Raw genomic sequence first — 22,457 nt, 5'->3', positions numbered from 1 at the left:
CGTCAGTCTGTGATGGCAGGATGCTGACAACAGTTGAAGGGTGTTAAAGAGGGGAGTTTTTTGGAGTTTACCCAAGTGAGCAAGGTGTGCACGATGAATGTCGAGTGATCAGCAACAGAGAGCAATATGTAGAACCTCTGGAAGTGACATCTCCCTTCGGAGCATTTAATGCATCATCAGACTTGAGGGCACTTGAAAAGTGGGCATCACAACATGAGAGTTCTGCATAGGTAGCTTCAAAAGACTGGAATAGAGCATAGATCACAGTTTTTATGTGTGCTGGAATTGTGAGCATGCCATACACAATTTCAGAAAAAACAAGGGTCGCTCCTAGCCCTGAGAGTAGTTTCTGGCACCTATGGCCTAATTTCTTAGTCTAACCAATCACTCTATGCAAGGACTTGTTAGCAATAATAGTTTTCAATAGCTTCTGGTATTGTTAATGGTATTGAGAGTGAGCACTTCAGCGTGTAGTACCCTAGTGCCATGATGATTAGAAAAAGTCTTGCAAAGGCCTTGAAGGTTTCCTGCTTCTGCTTTATACCAATAATAAGTCACAGTAGGATGGCAGAGGTAGGTCAAGGGGCGGTGGAAGCAGGAGAAGCATAGGATACCAAGAAGCAATGAAAGATTAGAGAACTCAGGGCCATATTATCAAGATCAGCGTTAAAATTATTGCCGCTTTAGCGTCAGGAAACTGCCGCTAAAGAGGCGATAATGGGCTTGATAATATACCCTTGTGAATTCCCATAGAAGCCCAGGTTCACACCAGAACATAGGCATTCTCTGCGGCATATTATCAAGCCCATTATCGTCGCTTTAGCGGCAGTTTCCTGATGCTAAAGCGGCGATAATTTTAACGCCGTCCTTGATAATATGGCCCTCAGTTCCTAAAATGCAGACTGATCATCCTGGATGTTCGTCCTTACTAGCAGCCCCGCTTTGGAATGAAGGTCCTTGTAGAGATACTGATTCTTTTCTTTCAGTGATGGTTATTCATATTTTTGCCACTATGGGAGTGCCTAAATAGCCCAAGTATGTTGAGAGTACTTTAAAGAATCATACATTGCAAGCTTTCACATGATTTCTAGTTATTAAGAGCAAGGTCATGGGAAGTATTGTGTGTTTACGGCTCAAGGAGCTTCTAGACAAGCATGGACTGTTGTATTTCAGGGATCTCTAGACATTATTTGGAGAAGGCCTTGCTGCACATTTTATATTTAGTCTGGTGGGCTAGACAAGATAGTTTGATTTTCAAGAATTGGCTTATTTGGATTACCTCCTTGTTTTTTGGAAGGAAATTGTTAGAAAACGGGATCATAACAACAACAAAAAGTACCAAATGTATGCACATGTGCAGCATACCACAACAACACTTTTCCAGTGTTTTTAAATTTGTTTTAGTAATCGTTTGATTCCAAGATCGTCTGTAGCTCCACTGCTTCTGAAGAAGTTAACCTTCACTGTAGGCTCTGCAAATAGATATCAACTGATCATACTCCTTCCAAAATTTGGTATTACAGTAATAATGGATAGCCAGCAAGCATTCTGACTTCCCAGAGAAGCTGACCATCTTTAGACCCGTGGCAACTGTGGTCATACTGGATCCTTGGCACCGAATCCCTCTTGGTTATTGCCCTCAATGAACTGAGGTCCATTCTTGACTGTACAGATTCTACAGGAGCTCTCAATCACAACTGATATTATGATTCAGCAACTAGATAATACTGACACAGACAGCACAGCACTGGCATGTTTCACTCATTCCAGAAAGGGCGGTTTCTTGGTTTCTGACATCCTCACTCCCTTCGTTCAGGTCAGTTAATTCTGCAGTTTTGTGCAAGGTGTCACACGGCCATGCATATCCCATCTATCATGTGTTCTTGTATTTGAGCATCTTTTCTTTCCATCAGCAATCCTGAGATCAGTCACCATGTTACCATTTCATTGTACTTAAAGTAAATTCAGTGTAATTGATGAAAAATAAATTGAAATAATTAATACTACATTTCGAGCATGTAAAATGGGTGTATCATGCTGCTCGAAGAATGGCTATTATATCTTCTTCTTTCCATTCATAATTGTAGGCTACGTGATAAAAATAAACTGGAATATGCATTGAATATTTTACAGTAAGAGTCAAATAAAAACCTTAATAAACACATTCAAAAGAAAAGGCGCAACACATCTTCGTTTCAGCATAATTGCTTTGGTAATATAACCACACAAATTGCCAATAAACTACACTGTCAGACATGTTTAAATTCAAAAGAAAAGTTGTATGTTATGTAACACATAATCTGCATTTACTTATTCCCTCCACATAATGCTTCAATAAATGCATTGCCTTTACATATGGCATTGGTGAACAAGCTAGGTGGTGTATGGTCAGGTTATGTGTATTTGGAACCTACCTGGTAAGACTGTGACTTAGACAAAAGGCTATGTGTTGTCTGCTCATTTGCTCCAGGTCATAACAATTAGCTTTCAGCATTTTTAACAGGACTCTTCTGCATAAGTGTGTGATTGCTATGAGCATTCTAGGGCCACATCAAATCTCAATAACCATGGAAATTATTCACAGTGGGGAACCAGAAGCTAAGGTGCCTCAAGGGTAGCTGGTCTCTAGACGGAACCTGTTATACATAACAAAGCCACCCAGGTGATTTTTTAATAATTATTCTAATCTGTCACATTATGAATCATATTCATGTCATACCAGCCTGCTCCTAGACATACACAAAAATGTGACATGCTTCATCCTATGGTGAAGCATGACACCTAGTGGTGTGTGAGGACATCCCATCACATTTTTGTGTATAACACATTCTAGGGCCTTCAAGAGCAACAGAGAACTGTGATGTAACCAAGGAATGTTGGACTGGTTTTCCTGAAAGTAGAGTTCATGAGTGTAGGAAATAGGGTTTGTGGTTGAGCGTTGTGTGAACCCATCTCAAGCAACAAACACAGGGGCATATTTGTCATAGAGCTGCTTTGCCCTTGCGTCACGCAGGGTAACACAAGGGCAACACAACACTAAAGGCAGCTTTACCAAGCAATGTAAAGCCATCTTGTGTGGCCCTGCAGTGCTCAGTAAATTTTAAGTAGCGCAAGGTAGTGCAAGTTGCTGTGTTGCGCTACTTTGCAGTGGGAAGGCATTTCATGGGTGAAGCCTGGGTGACCCCAAGCACCCACCCAGTGTTAGACCTGGGAATGCATAGATCGTTTGTAGATTGTGATATTCATGGACCACCTGTGCCTCTCCAGCATAACTGCCTTATCCAACATAACTGCATTTCATAATGCATAGAGGTTGGATAATTTGTGGACCTTTCTTCTTTTGCACTTTTCCTTGTCAGTATTATTATTATTTATTTGACTTTTACTGTGATATTTTGTATTATTCTTTCTGGAAAATCAATAAAAACAATTTGAAATAAAATAAATAATGCTATGCCTTCCCTGGGGGAAACAGCCATTACAACGCAGCTGTTTCCACGCATGCCATTACATCGCAAGTGTTACAACGCATGCAATGTAACAATGAGTAGCCATTACTATGCATTTTCTTTTACATCGCATGTGCTTTTACAACGCATGCGATGTAAAAAAAAAAGGCAATTCACCTCATTGGGAGGAAACAGAGGCCCTTCCAATTCCTCACAACTACGTGCAAAGCCCCTCATAGCCAACGGGAAGCAGGAACCGGGAGGAGAGAGGAACCACGAGAAGAGAGAGGTAAGGAGGATTGGGCCTGGGGTGGGGGTTACTTTTTTAGGGTAAAAGGGGGTCGGGTGGGATGTGTGTGTAGTGCAGGGTAGTGTTTTAGGATATAGGGTAGTGTCTGGGGGTTGTGCAGGGTAGTGTTTAAGTGAAGGGAGAGGACTGGGGGTCAGGGGAGGGTAGTGTTTTAGGGTTTAGGGTAGTGTAGGGGGTCATGCAGGGTAGTGTTTTTGGGTAGGGAGAGGAATGGGGGTTGGGGGAAGGGTCATGGAGGGGTACTACATTAGGGTTTATGGTTGGGCAGGGTAGTGTAACTTACCTTTCATACTTTTACCATGAGTATACCTTTAACATGCATGGCTTTGCGTTGTAATGGCATGCATGGTAAAGGCATTTTCATGGTAAAAGTATGCGATGTAATGGTAGGTCATTGTAATTGACAACGCTAAATAATACCCGCGTTGTAATGGCACGTGTAGTATTAGTACGCATTGTAATGAGTCATAGTCTTTCCCAGGGGAAGCATAATGAAGAGAAATATTTTTATTTCTCCTTGTTTTTCCTATTTCTATGTTCTGCAGCACATGTAGAAAGAAGAAAACACCTCAGAGGATTGTTTTTGTGCAGGGAGGTGCACAATACTGTCTGTAAAACAGGCTCCCTTGCACCATGATGCAACAGTGCCTGCATTGGTGCTAGGCAGTCAAAAGTGCACCAGCGCACGGAGAGGACAGGAATGTGGCACATTCCTGCCCTCTCCTTTCCACGCAGCGCAGCAAGCTGTCTTGCTGCGTTGTGTTGTTTGAAAGTTTTGATATATCTGGGCCACAATCCTTGCACTTAAATAACCTGTGCTTAATCCTCTAGTAGCTTGGCATAAAAGCAGGTAAGCTTAATTTAAGGCAATGTGTTAAGTATTTATGCAGCACACAAACGGATATGAAGTGAAAGCACAACACAAGAAAAAGCCCAATCAAATTGAGGGAAATTGATTCTGTTTTAATAAATAATTTGATACCAAAATGAGAAAAATATAATCAGTATAACAGGACATATTGAATTTTAAAGGTTTATAGAAAAGCGGCAATGGAAGGTATCCCTAATCTGGGACAAAGTCATAAATTCAGACTGAATGAGAATCAGCGCAGGCCGATATCAGGACCGACTTCAGCATGCTGAGAGTTGTACCTTGTGACCATGGCACGAGGTTTGCACATCATTGCTTTGCTCTGCTGCATGTCATTCGGCATTGGTTACAATGAGGCTTTGCAGGTGAGGCTTTACTTTGCTCAGCGTCAGTTCTTATGAAGCATTCGTTTGTGTGGTCAGCGTTTGCATGGCTTCACATTGCTCGATGTCTGTTCTGATAAAGCTGGCAGCTGTGTGGTGAGGCATTGCTGGATTTAGTGTCAGTCCGCAGCAGTTGCGATGAAGCCTGCAGCTGTGCTGGGAGACTCTGTGGGGCTTGGTGTCGATTGGCTTCAGTTTCAATGAAGCTTGAAGCTATGCGGGAAGGCTTTGCAGGGCTTTGCATCCTACTGCGTTAGTTTTGGTGAAAGTTGCAGCATTGCAACGAGGCTTTGAAGGGCTTTGTGTCACTTCGCATCAGTATTGAGGGATCCTTTGGGGCAGGAAGAGTTCTCTCTGATGCCAGCCAAGGATCCAGGACCTAGGGGTGCACTACTTATGGATCAGGAACTCCCTCTAGCAGAGACCATCAGGGCTCTGACAGGTCTAGTTGCAGGTTCAGGAAGGTACAGTGCAGCAGGTCAGCTTGGCAGTAGCAGGGAAACCCCTGAAGTGTTGTGGTGTCCCTGTAGCTCAGAACAGCAGGTCAGTCAATTGACCTGTGGAGTTTCTTTGGTAGTCCTGGGTTTGAGGAGAGGGTTGTCTCTCACCTTAAAGCAGCAAGGCAGGCCTCAAGCGTCAGGGCAGTTCTCTGAAGAGAAAGGGTAGCCTCAAGCAAGCAGCAGGGCAGTCTTTTGAAGCACAAGGCAGGCCACAAGTAGCAGAGCAGTCCTCTGGTAGCAGCAGGACAGGCCTCTCAAATACTAGACAGTCCTTCTGTAACCTTCCACAGGTCCAGGAGCGTAATGAAGAGTAGGTCTGAGGGTCCAATATTTATGCCTGGTGCCACCTTATAAAGTGGGAGGAACTTTCCCATACATCTGGACTTGGATATTTCCTTCCTTCCCCAGCCCACCATCCAAAGGGGCTGGGGTGGCAATAGCCTGGTGCCAAGTTCTTTGTGAGTGTGCTAGAAGCAGTTACTTTGAAATGTAAGTTTGGCAGGGAACAGCTTGTCCCCTCCGACCGTGTCAGTATGGCCCAACCTGCCAACATACAGTCCCCCTTTGTCTCACTTTCTGAGAGGAATACACAACATCCATCTGCCAACTACACCGAGTCATGTGAAGCAGGTAACAGGCTGCAGGCACCAAATTGTTGGGACAAACAATTTGAATTTTCAAAACGTGTCATTATTAGAATTTTAACTTAAAATCCGACTTTACCATTAAACAAGCTTTTATTGCAATTCTTTTGAGACCAAGCATGACATTTGTACCGGTTCCCAATCAAAAGGTAGCACTTCTTAAATGTTAAAAGGTAACCCAATGTTATCCTATTGGAAAAGCCGGCCTCACAGTGGTGAACAATTACTGTAGTTATTTTTGACTAGCAGAACATGCAAAACATAAAAACACATGTCCTTACCCTTTAAAAACAATGCACCCTGCCTTGTGGGCAGTTTAGTCCTAGCTTAGGGTGACTTATGTCAATTAAAAAGTGTGGTCTAGGCCTGACAAATGGTTTATTTTGCCAGGTCGAAATGCAGTTTAAAACTGCACACAGGCTGCAATGGCAGGCCTGAGACATGTTTTAAAGAGTTACTTAAGTGCGCGGCACAATATATGCTGCAGGACCACTAGTAGTATTTAAGTTAAAGGCCCTGGGTACATGTAGTACCACTTTACTAGGAACTTATAAGTTAATTAAATGTGCCAATTGGGTGTAAGCCAATTTTACTTTGTTTGAAGGAGTGAGCATAAGCAGTGGTAAAAGGCATATAGTACTAAGGACAAGAAAATAATTTTCAGCAAGCAGAAGAGGAGAAGGCAAAACGTTTGTGGGAATACTACACCAAGGCTGTCAGGTCGAACAAGGAGGCACTTGGGATTTGGTTGAAGAATGAGAATAGCTTTGTACCACCAAGTTTCCTGTAGAGCCATATTGTACACCAAGAAAAACAGAGTAGCGGTTTATTTTATACCTATTTAGGCCTCTCTATTGCTTAACATGAGAGGTGTGTCAAGCTCCTGAATTACTGACCTAATTCAGTAGAGCTAATCATTAGTATGGTGATGTCATATGTGATATCATCAGTGACATCCTCAATGAAGGCACAAAGACATCATAAGAGATGTCATTTGTGATTATGAGCAGTGGATGGTGTGTGCCTGATTAATGGCTTATGTAGCATACCCCAGATGGTAACTTTAGGGTTTTTTAGTTTTTTGATTTGGTATCATAACTTCACTTTAAATGTGGATGTTTCTGTTATTTTCTACTTACAAATGAATTTTAGTAGATTATGAGCCACATTAAACATTTTATTTGAAAGTATTCTACATACAACTCCCATATTTTTATATTAAGTGATGCCTAATCCTCTGTGTCAACAACCAAAACCCTTAAATCATACACAAATTGTGATGTCTTGCTTGGCTACTTATTTTCTTTACAGTTCTTCATCTGGTTCTTTATGTTTTGTTATCAAATTGTTTCAAACTAACTGTGCTAAAATTATTTATATGTAAAGGTTTCTAATAAAAAATTGGTGTATTAGAGTCCTAAAATTAAAATAAAACTTGCACCCACTTGATGGATCTACACAGAATGACATTTGTAGCGTAAGTTAAACATTTAAGCCTGCCAATGTTCATGCAGATTTATCAAACTATAACAATATGTGTAAGCTTATCAATATAACCCTTTTCAATCCAAACTGCAATGCAACCACATTTTTTACATAACTAATATAGCTGCCCAAATTAATAATATGTGCAAAACTGTGAATATTGTGGAAACACATAATGTTGTAAAAAATTGAAAGGCATTTTCCAACATCCGCCTTCTCAACTCTGTATTTTAAGTGAATTTGTTTTTTAGGGACCTTACTGACTTAAAGGAGCAATAGAAAAAAACCCTAAATATCTCCTCCACTAGAACTTCCTAGGTCCAGTTCTCTTTTGTTCTTCCATAGGTCCAGAAAGTGTTCGGAGACAGGTACTTTGGTTGCCACGGTTATGCCTGGCACCAGCCTGTGTGTGGGAATGACTATCGCCCTCTCACTAACCAATCGAGTAAAAGTTCCCAAAGGGAGCCCCACTCATTTTTGCAGCATTTCCTGTGTGCTCCACTACAAACAATCCCATAATGCCCCTCTCTATTTAAATCCAAGGGGCCCGATTCACAGAACTAACTTAAGACAAAATCCTAAACTTACTACCATTTTGGTATTCACAGAAGGCACTTACTCATTTTGGTATTCACAGAAGGCACTTACTCATTTCGGTATTCACAGAAGTTAGGAGTCCTAACTTTAGGACTCCTAAATGCCTTCTGTGAATACCGAAAGTCTTAAAATTAGGATTTTTCTCAATTTAGTAGTCCTAAGTCTAAACTTAGGACTAATAAATTGAGAAAAATCCTAATTTTAAGACTTTCGGTATTCACAGAAGGCATTTAGGAGTCCTAAAGTTAGGAGTCCTAACTATACTACTACTAAACTGAGAAAAATCCTAATTTTAAGGCTTTCGGTATTCACAGAAGGCATTTAGGAGTCCTAAAGTTAGGAGTCCTAAACTTAGGACTACTAAATTGAGAAAAATCCTAATTTTAAGACTTTCGGTATTCACAGAAGGCATTTAGGAGTCCTAAAGTTAGGAGTCCTAACTATACTACTACTAAACTGAGAAAAATCCTAATTTTAAGACTTTCGGTATTCACAGAAGGCATTTAGGAGTCCTAAAGTTAGGACTCCTAACTTCTGTGAATACCGAAATGAGTAAGTGCCTTCTGTGAATACCAAAATGAGTAAGTGCCTTCTGTGAATACCAAAATGGTAGTAAGTTTAGGATTTTGTCTTAAGTTAGTTCTGTGAATCGGGCCCAAGATGATTAAACTCTTCTTCCCGTTTGCAGAGCTTATCACAATACTTCTGTACCATTGAAACTGCAATGCAGCCACATATTTGGCATATTTAGAAAAGCTGTTTGTTGGGCCAGAGGTCCATCTTTCACCGACTACAGAGTGCCACACCTCAGTACACCATAATGGACCTGAGTTCCACATTTAGGTTTGTTATTGTTATTATGTGTTGGTTGCATTTGTATGGCAGACACTAGGGGTTTGCTCGGCCAGGTGGGTGGGGTTGTTGTTTGTGATGTTGGTATGGTATTGGAGTTGCACATACATGCTTGCCTGGCTGTCATTAACACCATTGTCACTCAGGGGTGAAGGGGCCCCCTACACAGGGCTGCCACACAGATGGGAAGAGGCCTTTGATCTGCGATTGACAGTATACACTCTACATGGGCACACCTGAAAGGGCTACGACTCCACAATACACCTTCTTGACATAGAACCTGCGGGGCATGGCCACTCCTATTAAGCGGTACCGTTTTCATACCTACCTTAAAAGATGTCAATCACATATAGCCTTCCTGCAAGAAATGCACATGATGCAAACGGAACTGCGCAGAGTTCACACAAAATGGACAGAACAAGTTTATGACACCACAGCCTTGGCTTATGACAAAGGGGTTTTAATCCAGAGACAGCTATGCGGTGGTGGAAGGACGTTTGGATGTCATGCCCCTTGTACTGTTAGGTATTTATGCCCCCAACACTGGGCATTTCACATTCCTGGACTTGCCAACTCTGGCTCTCTTCCATGACCCACATACTCCTAACATTTGGGTCGGAGATTTTAATTGGGTTCTGGACATTTGTAGGGATCGCTCTGCCCCACTGACAGAGGGAACAGCCTCTCGCAGGACCACACAGCACTCTCGGGACTGACTGACAAGTCATAGAGTGTATGATATGTGGTGCCTCCAGCACCCAGAGTACAGTGAGTCTCTTTTCATTTTTCAGTGCACAACATTGACACTCGGCTAGACCTCTTGCTGCATAGAGAACCACTAGGCAACCTAATCCACTTTACAGAATACTTGGCATGCATGCTATCTGAACACTTCTCATTGCATATGTCAGTGGGGTAAGGCTCAGCCCTGCATACCAACATGGAAGCTCCAAATTGAATTGCTTCATGATGCATCCTTCCACAAGGCTCTGGCCATGCACCTTACCCAGTACTTCGAACTCAATGAAGGTTCCACACCCTCCAGGTCGACAGAGTTGGATGAACACAAGGTAGTGTGTGATGTCACCGCATTGCCACCACATGGGGGGTCCGTCAGTCCCTGCACATGGAGATCCTGGCTCAAGAATAGGACTTGGACTAACTGGAGACTGAACTGTCACTGCAAGCTGAAAAAGATGAGCAACTATGACAGTTGCGGGTGACCTACAGGCAACTCCTGCGTGCCTAGGGAGTCTTGATCAAATGCAATACACGAGAGTGACCTTACAAGTAGGATACTAGTGTGGCTGGTCTGTGCTAACCAGATATGGCCGTCCATTGTGGTGATTCGACCAGATGAGAATGAGGTCCTCAACACTCAAGGAGATATAAATGATGCTTTCGTGGGTTTTTATCTTTCTCTCTATGTGGTGGTGGCATGCCCCTCTGCGGATGACCTGCATGGTTATCGACATGGACTTCCACTCCTCTGCCTGGAATCTGCTTCAATGGTAAGAATCGGACTCTCCTCTCCAACTGGAGGAGATCCGTATGGTCATCTGTCAAATAGCTCATAACAAGACTCTGGGCACCAATGTCCTCCCCAGAGAATATTATGCTACTTTTAGCCCCTCCATCACCCCAAAGTTGCTGGAGGTTTATAACGAAGTGTGGGAATGTGGGAGGCACTTATAGTGGTACTCCCCAAACCTGGCCAGTACACATTGAATGTTCTCTCTTAGCTGCCGCTATTGTTATTGAACCTTGGGGAAGGTTTTGGCAAATAGACTGCTCCCCATTGTCAGTGATTTAATACACATGGATAAAAATAGGTTTATTCCTCGCCAAAACACATTCCTTAATATCCGCCGGCTTCTTTATCTAATGAGAACTGGCCTGAAGGTTACGGAGATAATAGTGGCAGTATCGTTCAATATAGAAAAAGCTTTCAAAACCCTGGGGTGGGATGACTTATTCACAATGCTGGAGGAGATGCACCATCGCTTAATCCATGCCTTATATGGGTGGGCGGTAGTGAAAGTTAAGATGCAAACGTTGATATCTGACAGGCTTAATATTCAACAAGTCACCAGACAGGGATACCCTCTGTCCCCATTGATCTTTGTCTTGGCCATGGAGCCATTGGCCTGTAAATTGCACATGCATGCGTGGCAGTGGAGATTTCAACACATGGAATTCATCATGTGGTTCTCTTGTACGATTATAATGCTCTGGTCTGCTTGCTCAACGTTGGCTTGTTGCTCCCGGTGCTGGTAGTGTCAGTCCATAGTGTGAACTGGGCCATGCCCTTCCTGTTCTCCCTCTGCCTGTTGCCAGAGCATGATATGGGTGTGTTGCCCCAATCTCAGTTCTTGTGGCAGTGTGAAACATTGAAATACATGGGCATACAGATTTATCATACTGACGGCAATCCCATGGAGTGGAATGTCTATTAGGTGCTGGGCTCGGTTCTCAGGTTCATGCTGTTCTAAACGTCGCTACCCCGGGGTCGGGTGACAATTTCCAAGATACTCGTACTCGCATGGCTCTTATACTTTTTCGTGGCCCTTCAACTCACTCCCCCCATACATTTTTTTGCTGATTTGAACACGCTCTTATTGGAGCTGATCTGGGGTACGGGCAGACAATGATTAGCTCTTGACAAATTATCCAGTCCACTACATGAGGATGGGCTCGATACACCTAATTTCGAACTATACTAGGCTGCGGCTCAGTTGCAATGGCAGCTGTACTGGCTTAAGATGGCCTCGTTCTCGGAACGGGCAGATGTCTGGGTCCTTCTGGATGGCTTACATATGTATACCTTGTTGTCGACTTTCCGGCCCCACCTCCCACACGAAACGCACCAGATGCAGACAGAAATATGTCCAGGGTAAGAGGGACCACCTCCATACTTGCCTTTGATCCATTTTTGGCATATGGCAGCTCAGCAGGAATTTGTCATACCATGATTTTGCAAGCTTAAGGGAGGCAGGCATCGACCTGTTTGTGGAGGGTATTTTTCAGTCCTTCCAGGAGCTCAGTGACACATGTGGTTTACCGTTGGGACATTTTCTGAAATATAAAGCTGCACATCATGCAATCACCACATACTGGGCTCAGGGGTGCACTGGGCCACTCATCGTATTGCTTCTCAGTGTGATGCTATCCAACGGAGAAGGCATAAAGTCACAACGGCCCTTTATTTAGCGTTGCTGGCTCATAGGCACTTGCTAGATAATAGGGTTGGAGAACAGTGGTTGCTGGCCCTTCAGAAGCACTTCTTGGACACACAGTGGGCCATGGCCCTGTAGCAGGTTAAGGGGTCTCACACAATACGCGCTTTCTCTTCAAACAGATTAATTATCTGCACCAAATGTACCTCATACAGCATTGCACGCATGTACCCAACTACCCCCTTCATGCTGCCCCAGATGTGAGATATTGGTTGCGGGCATTCTCCAAATGGTGTGGGAGTGTCTGGTGATTGGGCGGACATGGGAAGAGATTGTGAGGACTACCTCCACATTATTGGTTGATAGCATAGTCTAGGCTACTCCAGAATCGTGTCTTTTGGGGATTCAACCCATGGCAACGGGGGATAAATACCTTTATATGTTCATTGACTTGCAGTTTATACTGTACAAACACCAAATCACAATGTCATGGTTGTCCCTGACTGCCCCGTATGTACAGTGCTGGCGCCATAAAGTGCGTTAAGGCTGAAGTGACCGTTCTTGCAGAGTCTCGCAGGTGTGATGTGGCTCTGGGCAGGGAGTGTTGATCTGGGACCACTACATCAGAACCTGTAGGCGAGATTGACATGAGATCCCCTTAGGCGCCGCGTTGCACACCTCTTCATATACACCTTCGTCCGATTGGCTGTTGGGGCTTTTGGCACTGGGGAGATTAGATCTGGACTGTGTCCTGGTGCGGACGTCCCTGTATGTTAAACTGCCATTCATCAACTGCGAGTATGGTTCGCTGGCAGGCGGTTGTGTACTCTTGCATTGAAAACCCCCATAAGGTGTTTGTTGGCTACAGACATGGTGACACATGATGAGGTGATGGTGACGTTCAATTTCACTGTAATGCTGCATATTTGATTAGAAGGGGCGGGTGAGGTAATGTAACTCCAGTGTGTTTGTTCTGTGCGCCAGGATGGGTCCTGACCCAGTTGTTCTTGACATTTCCTGTAACACTAATAAAAAAGATGGGGAAACTAATCTAGGCTAAGAACACAAAATTATGCTTCAAAAGAAAAATGCATTTGCAATCACTTAAGGGATACGTGAGAGCAAGAAGCTAAAGAGATGGCAACAAATCAGCTTTAAATTATATTTTTTCATTGTTTACCGATTATGTGTTTATTATGTGCATTTAGCATAACGACTACAGCCAATACACAGACTAAGTACTACGCATAAAAAAAAAAATAGCTGCCCGAATAGCTGCAAAACTGAAAATTGTGGAAACACAAATTGTTTACCAATATGAAAAGCATTTTCAAACTTATCTAACACCTGCCTTCTCAATTTTGTATTTTAACAATATTCATCAAGCTTCCCCATTGCCCTACAAAATCTTTTTCCAGCACTCCAATTGCACATTTTGCAGATTTCATAATCTTAAAACTGAAGAAAAAATATCACTCTTTACCATCCAATCACATCTTTCTAAATATCGAGACTACATTCTATGAAGTATCTGAACTTCATGCTTGCAAAATCAACCAACAAGATATACATGAAAAAAACTAGCTAGCACCATTTTCGTAACGCTGATTTCTCAAAATCTGTTCAACGGATTTATAGAAAACATACATTCGGAATAAAGCTCTATATTCGTGCCAAATTTCATTTAATTTTTCCGGCTATATTTGCTGTAACAGCAAGTAAAAACCCTTGTGTGATCTAGAATGAAAAGCGTTTCTTACAGTTCTGTTTTAAAAATTGGCATGCCAATATCCTTAGCTGCATGAACCTAGTGAGTGCCAAATTTTGTGTCGATTAGTTAAACATCTCAGACTTTATTAGCAAATGAAAGAATGCCTTTTCATTAAAAAAATCGAAGTGAACCATAACAGCAGGGTTGCTACAGCTGACTAATATATGTGTTTGTGTGTAGTCACCCATCATTTCTTCAAAGCTACACACATTTATCTTAGTTTCCGAGAAGTTTAAGTTTGCTGACTAATAAGTATTTTTGTAAAAAAAACCTTTCTGATGTAATACACTAAGATAGCGTCTGTTTACCAGGCACCTGAGTAAAACGTGATTTGTTTCTGCTATTTACTCGTCTTCTGGCTAAATAGTACAAATTATTTACTATTTAGCCAACGGCCTTGAAAATAGCAGAGAAACTTCACTATTTACTCGGTTGTTGTCAAAATAATAAAGATTCGGCACTGCTTGGCAGACGGCCGTTCAAGTACCAGAAAAATGTCACGATTTACCTGGCTGCTGGCTAGGTAGCAGTGATAATGGACTGATCAGCTGGCTTCCATGCAAATAGCTGAAAAACGTAATCATGTACCCAGCCACTGGCTAAATAGTAGAGATTCTGCTCTTTTTGACCAGCGACGGTGCAAATAGCAGAACAAGTTCACTATTACCTGCCCACTGGTTAAACAGTAGAGCTTCTGAACTGTTCAACTGACAGCCGTGCAAATAGCAGAAAAACTGCACTATTTGCCCAGCACTGGTTAAATAGTTGAGACTCTGCACTCTCCATGTGGTGGCTGTACGAATAGCAGGAAAATCTAAATATTTATTCGGCTCTTGACTAAATAGTAAAGATTTTGTCATGTTCGGCTGGTGGTAGCCATGCAGATAGCAGCAAAATTTCACTATTTACCTGGTCATTGGCTAAATAATAGAGATTCCGCAGTGTTTGGCTGACGGCAATGCAAGTAGCACTGATTCTGGACCGATCAGCTGGCAATCTTGCAGATAACAGAAAAACTTAATTATGTACCTGGCCACTGGCAAATTAGTAGAGATTCTACGCTGTTTGGACGGCAAAGTGCAAATAACAAAACAATTTCACTATATACCTGGCCTCTTGCTATACAATTCCAAACTGTTCAACTGACAGTCGTGCAAATAGCAGAAAAATGTCACTATTTGCCCAGAACTGGTTAAATAGTTGAGATTTTGCACTGTTTGGATGGTGGCAGTGCAAATAGCAGCACATATTTACTATTTACCTGGCTGCTTGCTATACAGTAGAGATTCCGAACTATTCAACTGCAAATAACAGAAAAACTTCACTATTTGCCTGGCACTGGTTAAATATAGTTGAGATTCTGTACTCTCCATCTTGTGGCTGTACAAATAGCAGGAAAACCTACATATGTATCCAGCTGCTGACTAAGTAGTAGAGATTTTGTGCTGTTCAACTGGTAGCCCTGCAGATAGCAGCAAAACCTCATAATTTACCCAGTTGTAGGATAAATAATAGAGATTCTGCACTGTTTGGCTGACAGCCATGCAAGTAGCAGAAAAACTTCACTATTTACCTGGATGCTGGCTAAGTAGCACTGATTCTGGATCTATCAGATGGCAACCATTCAAATAGAAGAAAAACGTCATTATGTACACGGCCAATAGTTAAATATAAGAGATTCTGCCCTGTTTGGATGGCAGAGATGCAAATAGCAGCACACATTTACTATTTACCTGGCTGCTTGCTAAACAGTAGAGATCCCGAACTGTTCAACTGACAGCCATGCAAATAACAGAAAAACTTCACTATTTGACTGGTTAAATAGTTGAGATTCTCCATATGGTGGCTGTACAAATAGCAGGAAAATCTAAATATGTATCCAGCTGCTGACTAAGTAGTAGAGATTTTGTGCTGTTCCGCAGGTACCCATGCAGATAGCAGCAAAACGTGACTATTTACCCAGCCACTGGCTAAACAGTAGAGATTCTGTACTGTTTGGCCCTCAGCCGTGCAAGTAGCAGAAAATCTTTACTATTTACCTGGTCGCTGTCTAAATATTAGAAATTCTGCACTCTTTGACTGGCAGTTTTTGGAAATCTTCTCCCCCCCGAGACCCCTTCCCCTTTGCAAATTAGTTACCATCCCAACTCAGGAGTCCAAAGCTCATCAATGGTTTTCAACAGCAATTTCAGTCACAAACTATCAATATTTTCTTTCCAAATTGGAAAGGGAAGGGAGGAAACCCTTTTCATGAGCACTTCTATTTGCATTTTAGAAACAATCACAAAATTCTTTTTCTATGTAAAGAAATTTCCAACTCATAAAAAGGGTTTTGAATATCATAATAAGTACTTTTGTGCTCACAAAGATTGTGATTTTGCGACATGAGTCTTTTAGTGCTAAAAATGGCTTGGATGCAAGCCCTAACTTAGACGTCTAATGGTCCCAAATGTTTGAATGTTTCCAACTTAGTTTGACAAACATGGCACCATTTTACTTCGCAGGCCCTTTATTGCATTGTCTTGCGATCCACAAATGCCCCTACTCCTTCACATTTACCTTCAGATGTGACTGATGATAAGAAGTATTCAAAAAGTTGCAATACTAGTTAAAGCTGTTTACTCTTCTAAAGCTATACTCTCTTACTCAAAAAGTAATGGGAATGTACAAGGGCCAGATATAGGATTAACAAAAGGCTGCATGTTATGAGAACACCTCTTTATCGGCATCAAATCAGTGCATTCCAGAATTACCAATTCTGGTTCAGTTCAATTAGACAAATCAGACTAAAACACCTGAAAACAATGATTTGTAAAAGTAAAAACCAGAAATAGACATGTAGTACCCCAGTAACATAAAGTAATCTAATATTTAGGATGAATTGTTTTTTATCAAAATAGAAACAATTGCATAGGGCCCCTTATGAAGTAACAAAACAGTATAATTGAGAGGCTTCTTTACATTTCATTAAAGAAATAAGCAAAACTATGGGCCTGATTTGGAATTTCAAGGACAGAGTTAACTCTGTCATGATGGCAGATGACAATACCTCTGAAAATTGAAAGGGACATCCACAAGCCAAATTTAGAGTTGTCTGCTGGCCCTGTGGACATCACTCTACATTGGCAGTAACTGCTGTCATGGGGCTTCCTGTCTATTCATGAAGCATTTGAAGGTCAGCACAGTTAGACATGATGGCTGACTATCAATCTTTTAAAGAGATATTTGTTTTTGATTTTGAAAAACTCGCTGGATGTTTTCTCCTAAGGTGGCAAGGTCATTATTTTTTTTTCCTGTTCTTTACAGCCAGGATTACTCTAAATATGGTAGATGGTATAAAGTCTTTGCTTGAATGGCCTGTACATTGCTGGGCCATCAAGAAGTATTTTGGTGAGAAGCCACAAGCAAAAGAATTAATTGAACTGAATGTAATTAGAATATGAATGACTTTTCCTAGTAAATCAGAGAAAGACATATAGGCAGCGAAGACACAGAAGAAAAGAAACTCAGAGATTTGTATTCATTGACTTTATGACAAATATTATAAGAAATAAGGCACTTAATAAACAGACCTCTATTCTTGTTACCTCCATTCTTGTGATCGATCATTTCACAGTTCCACTTTAATCCTCATTTTAAGGGGATGTGGATGCACTTTTGTGGTCTCAGAACTGATTTAGGTTGTTTCTATTTAAAATGCAATTTCCGAGCTGTCACTCCTACACAGCCTTTGTACTAGGCGATGGCTCTCACAGAGGTAGCAGTAGTGCTGGCTCCAAAACAGGGACACAATAAAGAATCAAATCAGCACCTGGTTGTCATCAGTCTTTCTGAGTAGTCCTTCCTCAGGTGCAGATTAAAGTGCAGCTCTGCTTAGAAACTTTGAAACCTTCAACAAGAGAAACCTATGATCTATCCCTTACTTCTACCATCTGCCCTATGTAGCCACCCAGGAAGAACTAATCAGCAGGCATTTGCGAAGAAGGACCTCACAGATTATTTTCCATTCTCCTTCACTTAAATTCTGGGTCTTCACCCTTTTTTCACAGGGATGCAGTCAATGCACTCCCACTATGTAGGGAAGCTGTATCTACTCTCATGCCACGTCATGCAAAATGCATCCCACTGGCCCATGCATTAAGACTGTCATCACACAAGGAATCTACGCACTTTGGGTCAGATTTACTAAGGGCTAGCATTGCCCTTGAGTCATGCAAAGCAACAAAAGGTAATTGAAGCCCTTAAATAGGCCTTGCATGACTCTGTGTGGCTTAGTAAATCCAGAGTAATGCAAGGCAGCACAAATTGCTGCCTTGCGTTACCCTGTGTTGAGAAGGTGTTCCATTGATGGAGCATGGGCATTCCCATGCATCCACCCATGGATTTTGACACAATCCCATATTTACTAAGGTGAGTAAACCTGGGATTGCATCAAAATGGTACGCCTTTTCATGTGAGGTGCAACGAGAAGAAATATAAGTATTGTTCCTCATTACTTCCTCTTTCTATGAATGCTGCATTCTGCCCCATGCTGCACAAAATCAATCCTACGTGTAATTCAGGCACCCTTGCACCATGGTGAAGCCAACAAAGGGAGAGAGCAGAAATGTGCTGTCTCCCTGGCACACTACACAGTGCAGCAAGTCGCCTTGCTGTATTGCGTGACTTCCTAGTAAGTTTGCCCCTGCTCCATATGCACATCACATACACACATATGCAATGTCAGAGCAAAGATCTGGGGGGTCACACAGAATCTATCTTTGGGACATTTAAGACATGGGACATGTAAGACATGTAAGACGGTCTATCTGGAGCATCCACCACCCCCTCTTCTGCCCATCAGAGCCTTCTTATGATCTTGAACTTTTCCTTTGCTGATTGCCATATCACTTTTGACCCCTTTGTTAGCCATTCACCATTTTGCCTGACTTCAGCCATCTGAGTTTCTCAAACCCTTTCTGCAATTCTTCACAAACCTCAGTCAATTTCCACTTATTCCACACACAGAGGTCAGAGTGTAACAGTCCTGCTCTGATTTTTTATCAAATAGCAGTTCAATATGTGGACTGTAGAGGTGCGGGTTTCAGGGGTTGGCAGTATACGAAGCATGAATAAGAACCATTTACAAAATGGATTTTCTAATACATGTGGCTTAGACGCACATAGCTGTCCTCCTGCTCTTCTTCCTTCTCTCCTTGGTCCTTCTGTGGCTTTAGGAGTTGGTGCTTCTCTTAGTCCTTTTCCAAGTCCTCCTTTTTTGGGTTGTTTTGGTTCTTCTGGTCATCATACAGGCCCTGGTCTAACTGGTCTAACTAGTCTAGTCTAACTAGTCCTCGTCACACTGGGTTCCTGAAACTGGAGGTCTTGGTAGTAGTCCTTCCTATTTTTGGGTCATCCTTGCGTTAGCCCTTCCTGGACCTCCTCATCCTGGTATTATTGGTCCGTATCCAGCTAGCCCTGTTGTCCTGGTTCTCCTGTGGCTGGCACTCCTAGTCTTCCTGGTTTGGGTCATCCTGATTCTCTTTGTGCTGGTCCTTGTTCCGGTGGTCATTGTGGTACTGCTTCCACAGGTCCTGGTCCTCCTTATTAGGTCCTCTTGGGTTGGGCCTGGTAATTTTGGTCCTGCTCGGGACCCATTGCTCCTTGTGACTCATCACCCTGGTTCCCTTGATCTTAACCAGACTGGTCCTAATACACCCGTTCCTAGTTCTCTGGCTCCACTTGGAACTTCAGTTCCTGGTCTCTTGGTTAGACCTCTGTGGTCCTCTTAACCTGGTCCTGCTTAATTTGATCCTTCTAGTCCCCAAAATCTTGCCCTATCTGGTACATGGTCTTAATGTCCCTAGTCCACCTACTCCTGGCCAGACTAATTTTGAGGGTCCTCCTCCAATATGTTATGATACACTTGGCCATGGTCCTCATTGTCATCTTGGACTAGCTTGCCCACTTCATCCTGATAGTCCTTGTTCAGTTCATGCTGTTCTTAGCCGCCCAGCTTGGTCATCATCGCTCCTTGCATTCCTTTTCTTGTACCTCTGCTTCCTCCTCATCCTGGTACTACTTCTTGACCTGGTATGCCAAGTCCTGATACTATGGATCTCTGAGAATTGAGCAACCCTTCCCCCTTGGTTGTGGTTCCACTGGTCCTCTTAGCTCTTGTCCTGTTGGCTCTAGTTGCCTGGCCACCTCCTCTTTATTCTTCAAGTCCTTTTCTCCTAGTTTTCCTCACTCTCAGTTTGATTTGCTTTGCAATCGTCTGTTTTTTATTTCTGGTGCTCACAGCCGTGTTCTCTTCCTGGTTTTGTGTCCACTAGACTTGATCCTTTTGTTTCTGGTCCTCTTTTTTTTGGGTCTTTGTATGACTAATCCTCTTGGGTTTGCTCCTTCTACCGATCCTGGTCCTTTCGAGCCCTGTTCTCCTAGCTCTTTCTTTTCTTTCTTGCACCTCTTGCCCCACATCTATTTAACCTGGCCCTTCTGATCCTTCTCGCCATGTTCATCAGATTGTCAGTACATTAGTTCCCGATCTGGCTGCCCGCTGGGTCTACCTGGTCTCTTGTGTCCTTGTTCTCATAGGCCTTGCCCTCTTAGCTCTTGTCTTCCTGCTTTGGATGATCCGTGTCCTCCTGGCCTTGTACCTTGTCCTCATGGTCCTTCTGGCACTGCACCCAATGGTCTGGGCCCTCTTGCTCCTGGTTCTCTTTGTTTGGGTCCTTCTGAGCCACGTTATTTTGGTCCTGGTCATCCAAGTTCAGTTTTCTTAGTCTTCCCAGCACTGGATGTTCTGGTCCTCCGTATCTTCTTCACCTTGGTCCAGCTACCCCCAAGTACAGGTCTTTCTGCTCCTGGTATTCTGGGCCCTTGTCCTATAGTTATGTTCCCCCTGACACTCCAAACCAGTTGCTATTGGTGCTGACTTTTCTAATCCTCTTTATTATGGTCCCAGTCTTTTTGTATCTAGTTCTGATGTTCTTGGCCCTAATCTTCCTGCTGCTTGTTCTTGTGCTGATACACAAACCCATCATGATCCTCCTTTATCTGGTCCTCCTGGTCCTGGCCATCCTGTTTCTCAACTTCCTGGCCATCCTGTTACTAGCTCTGTGGCACGGACCTCCAGGCTGTGATCACTGTGGCCCTGACACCCCTGGTCCTTATCATCCTGATCCTTCTTTTCTTCCTCACTCTGGTCCTCCTGGTCCTGATACTGAAAGTCCTAATCCACTTTGCTATGAACGTCCTGCCCTCCTTAGTCCTTTGTTTCCTGGTCCTCTTAGAACATTTCCTTCTTACTCCAGCTGCCTGTGTTCCTGGTCTCAGCTACCCGGTACTTCTGGTCAAGATCATGTTATTCTTGTTTTTCATAGTCCCTATCCTTCTTGTGATTCTGTGCCCATTATCTCTTTTCCTCTTGGTCCTGTTCCTTATAGGTTGGGCTCTACTGAACCTAGTTCTCCTAGACCTGGCCCATCTGTTATCTTAGTCTTAGTCTCCTTGGTCCTGGTCCTTCTTGCCGTATTGTGCTTGTTACAATAAATGTTGTCTTTTGGCCTTCATTGCCCTTGCTTGTTCCAACAGTCTTGGCTCATCTGGCCCCGTTTCTTGGGAGTCCTCCTGGTCCTAGTCACTTTGTCCTGGTTCTCCTCACTGTCAACTTCCTAGCCCTAGTACCACAGGTCCTGCTCCATCTTGCTTCTAGTGTCCTGGCACTCTTAGTTTTTTTCCTCCTGATTTGGGTTGTCCTTCTCCTGGATATTTTTCACATCCATTCAGTCTTACTAATTCTGCATCCATTGATCCAGGTTCTCCTTGTTTAAGCCCTTCTGAGCCTGGTCAATTTATTTCTGGTTCTCCTGCCCACCTCTGTTCATTCCACTTGGTCCTTCAGATGATGTGTGGCTTTTTACCTCAGATCCTCCTCACCTTGGTCCTGCTACTTATATTGATTACTCTGTCCCACTTGGTAAACTCAGCCCTAGTTCCCTAAGTCCTGATCTTCATGACCCTCTTAGTCCTGTTTCTGGTAACCTGTGTAGGAAAGTGGGTTTCTGTTGATTGTAGAGTCCTGGGTACTTGCTAACCAGGTTCCCAGTACCATTGTTCTTTCCCAAAACAGTCCATTAATTCCACAATTGGCACTCCTCTGGCTCACATTTAAGTCCCATGTAAACGGTACCAGTGGTACTAAGGGCCCTAAGACCAGACAGAGTCTCTAAGGGCTGCATCATGTATTATGTCACGCTAAGAGACCCTTCACCAACCACATGCACACTGACACTGCCACTGCAGCCTGCATGTTTTTTCTGCAGATAATAGTGAAGGGCTAACCTTGCACACATCTCTGTGTGCAGGGTCTACCAGCAGTGCAAGATGCATAGGTAAGTCACCCCTACAGCAGGCCTTACAGCCGTAAGGCATTACT

The 22,457-nt window shown here is 42.9% G+C and overlaps 1 protein-coding gene across 1 annotated transcript in view; it reads right to left on the bottom strand.

Annotated features, from left to right (window-relative positions):
* The window catches only part of DLGAP2 (DLG associated protein 2), a 1,278,043-nt gene that overhangs the window by 987,436 nt on the left and 268,150 nt on the right, over positions 1–22,457 (bottom strand). The gene's annotated exons all lie outside the window — the stretch shown is intronic.

The sequence above is a fragment of the Triturus cristatus genome, chromosome 6, assembly GCF_964204655.1.
Source record: "Triturus cristatus chromosome 6, aTriCri1.1, whole genome shotgun sequence".
Classification (NCBI taxonomy): domain Eukaryota; kingdom Metazoa; phylum Chordata; class Amphibia; order Caudata; family Salamandridae; genus Triturus; species Triturus cristatus.
Note: the sequence above shows the minus strand (reverse complement) of the source record. Positions and strands in the feature narration are given on the sequence as shown.